We start from the raw sequence: 4,216 nt of genomic DNA on the forward strand, positions 1-4,216 counted from the left end.
AGTCCTTTGCATAAGGGCTATGGGGATAAAGAAATTAGAGATCTGAACATTTTCTAGTTTTACCAAACCAAATTGTTACTTCCTTTTTCATGATATACCAGATTTTTTATTTATGTTGTGACATATCACTGTTTGATATGTATACAAAATATCTACTTTTAACGTTCTAATATATGAGTTATAATGCGACCTACATATGTAGGATAAAATCGTTTCGGGTTACTCATTAGTTCCTGAAATTACTTATTATTTTTATCATTGATAAAATTCTTAATACAATTAGGAAAGATCTATATACTTGTTTCATGCATCCGTTATAGCTTATCTTATATTTCGCCACTCAATTCACATTCCGAGCGATTAGGTATAATTGTAACTAGCTTTGTGAATTGTCAAGTTTAGTAACGTGAGTTTATAAATAAGCAGAATATTAAAGTGATTGACTAATGATTAAGCTTAAGCTAATTGGAAATCGGTGTTTGAATATGTTCACCATCATTTAATTTGTGAGGTCACATTTATCGATCATTTACACACGTTGAAAACGTTGATATGAGAGTTCATTACTTTAAACTTTACATAAATCTTATACTAATACCCCTTGCTATTTGGCGTTGGAAATATTTTATTCTGTGTGATGCTTAGTCCAAATTGATGTCTTCTAACCTCTTCAGGTTTTTTCTTATAAGGTATGACTTTAATTTGATTGTCATAAAAATACTTCTTGTTATTAATTATATTTGAACTTAAGACACCCGCGCATTGATTAATTTGCAATAATTTATAATTACTTATGGTCCTAATGAAGAAGAGATCCCCCGTAGATGACAGATTAACAAATGAATAAAAATTAGTTATCCAAATTGTGTAGATTCATATTATATATTCAAAGTGTATCCATACAAAACATAGATGTTCCCTTGAGTTAGCTTATGTGACAACGATAGTTAGGATTAAGACAAATCAAATTTTCAATTCCTTCCCATGTTCGTAAAAGCACTAGATCTCGAGCCTCTGTAGAAGTTCTTGATATGAATAAATCTAAAAGTGACTAGAAGAACCATAGAAACCATATCTTAGTAATTAGGTGCCCGAACATCTTATTGTCTTCCAAAAATTCCATGCTAGTTTTGGTTAGACTATACTGGTAGATAATGGTGGTGGACCGGAAGGTATGATGGAGATGGGTGTAAACTAGGCCTGTGAGTATATACCCGAGTAGTGCTATTAACGCCATTTTTTTACTTTCCACACATTTTATGTCAGTTTATATCAATTAATCATCTTCAAGTCATTCGATCTAATGGACGAAAATTCGGAGGGAACCTTACTGTTAAATTTTTTTTCATTTGATCATATTTTCAATTTATTCAATCCAATAGCCGAAAATTAAGAGAAATGCATGAATGATAAAAAGGTGTGGATAACACCACCCTATATAAAGGGACAATTGTTCAAAGGGCTTCCTACCGTTGGATTTAATCCCCATCCCCTATAACAATGTTTGAGCTCTTTGTTGTGGAACGTACTAGGTATCAATGGGTAAAGCTAGAATGATAGAGACCCAGAATGCATTTCATTTTTCACTTACCCTGAGAGTGAAATTCAAACTCTTGTCATAATCTATATTTATGAAGCAAGAAATAAAAAAAAAAAGATGAAGCTTTCATAATACTCAAATTGTTCTTCTATTATTAAGAATTCAAAAAATAAACAATAAAAATTCCCTAAAAAAACCTCCACGGGACTCTGGAAGTTAGTAAGTTCACTATTTTTCAGAATATATTATAAAAATAAATAATAAATAAAAATAAAGGCAATTGTCAGATAAACAATGTTTAAAATATCAGTATCGACGGAAATATCAAGATGCAAATTTATGGAAATATCGACGGCGATATCGAATATTAATAGAAATGATGGTAATTTAAAATGAAACTTTAGGGATGTAGAACATTGATTTGAACAAAATATAAGAGTTTCTCTGATATTTAACAGATGTATCAGAAATATCAACGATATTTGTCATAGCCTAAACTTGAGTTTCTACGACATAAGGTGAAGTTTAAACTTCACTCTCAGTTTTCATATCTTTATCTAATTTTTTAAATATTTTCATAAAAATATCAACTGTGTGAAAGAAATTTTAAATACTGGTGATAACTAACCCTCCTTATAAATTTAATTTCTAGCCGTTCAAGTACGGAAACCGGATATTAACATAAACCCACATGGTTTCTCATATTTTCGTAAATACATGGTAACTCAAGTCATGAATTGAGAAATGTTTGCGTTATTAAATTAATCTGCTTCTTTCATCAAAAAATAAAAATAATCTGCTTCTCTTTTTATTCCCACCCAAGTTTCTGGAAGATTTACCCAATTACTTCTGGATCAAAGTCTTTTACTTAGCTTCATACATATGGCATGAAGCACAGCAGCATGAAATACCTCTGCTGATTGGACTCTCTACAAGAAAGTGTTAGTGTGAAACACTCGGGTTAGGATTCTGTTGGACTTGGTTTTGTAAGTCTCTTTGACTCTAGGTTTACTTGTACTCCAAGTCGCTTAATTTAGTAAATATTTGTACCATTGTGATATCAATAAAATCAATACAATTACAATTCTACATAACATCTCTCTTTTAGGTTTCCACTTCTTGGTCAAACCCTAACATCCCACTTTTTTTCCAACCCTAGTCATCCCTCTTAGGCCATCTTCAACCGAAGGGTCCAAAGGGCCAGAGAGCTAAAAATAGCCCGAAAACCGTCTCCAACCGAGGATTAGGCTGGAGGGCTCGTGGGCCCCTCAAAATCTGAAAGGGCCAAAGGGCTGGCCTCATGCAATTATAACCAACAGGATTTGCATAAAGAAAAATTTGAATCCAACGGCTAGCTGGCTGCTGCTAGTAGTAGGATGCATATAGAGACTTTAGTCTCATATTCATATCGCTGCTTAACTATGAGTAGGGTTGGAGCTCTTGGGTTCATGACACAGCTCCATCTCGGCCGGCATCCTATTCTCGAGGAGGCAAGGTCTCAGACAAACTACTCATTGCTGTGTTGCCCTAACCTAAGGAAGGGCATTGTTTTAAGGGAGGGAAAGCGTGGTTGACAAGCCACTTCGAGGAGGCGACTGGAGTGCTTTCATCAAATGATGCATGTGGGCTGGGCTATTCCTATCCTAGGCCAAAGGGCTCATGGGCCCCACGAAATTTAAAATGGCCAAAGGGCTGGCTGCATGCAGCCAGCCAGCCAGCCAGCTCGGGCTGGCCAAAAAATCAGAGCAATCATGTCGGTTATAACCGACAGGATTGCATAAAGAAAATTTTGAATCCAACGACCAACTTTTTGAAATTTTTTTTTTTTTACAGTTTTTTTTTTTTTTTTTTTTTTAAACAAAAATTTTCCTATAACTTCTTTTTTTTCTTTCTATAACTTCCTATAAATTCTATTTTACAAAATTTGTTTCATTTTTTTTTAAATTCTATTTTTATCATATAACTTCTATTTTACAAAATTTGTTTCCAATTTTTTTTTAAATTCCATTTGTTCCTATAACTTATATTTCACAAAATTTGTTTCATATATTTTTTAAATTCTATTTTTTTTTTTTTTCCTATAACTTCTATTTTACAAAATTTGTTTCATATATTTTTTTAAATTCTATTTTTTTTTCCTATAACTTCCTAAGCCATTATACATCATTAAATTAAATTAAGTAACATGAAACAACATTAAACAATATGAAATAACATTAAATAACATTAACCAACATAAAAATTATACAACATAAAAAAAAACATTTAACAACATGAAACTTAAACAATATTTTTAAAAGATTTAACAACATAAAACTTAAACGCCTACTCTATGCTTCTTTTGGCCCAAAGATGTGCACAAGATCCTGTTGTAGGTACTTGTTTGTGGCACGAGAACGTCTCATTCTATAGCACCTTATGTACTCATTTATAGAGATACTACCGGTTCTTGGATTGAAAGGCAAATTAGGCCCATCATATTTTTTGCACGAGCCATTCTTGACCTATTTAGATCTTCTTGGTCGTTATCAGACTCTCCATCAATATACACATCTCGCTCATCATCAACTATCATATTGTGTAATATGATGCAAGACATCATGATGGAGTCCAAATTTTCTCGACTTCACCCTCTTGCCAGTTCGTTAATGATCTTCCACAGTACTTGTAGAATAC

Source organism: Pyrus communis, chromosome 2 (assembly GCF_041283825.1).
Source record: "Pyrus communis isolate YQ-2024b chromosome 2, ASM4128382v1, whole genome shotgun sequence".
NCBI lineage: Eukaryota > Viridiplantae > Streptophyta > Magnoliopsida > Rosales > Rosaceae > Pyrus > Pyrus communis.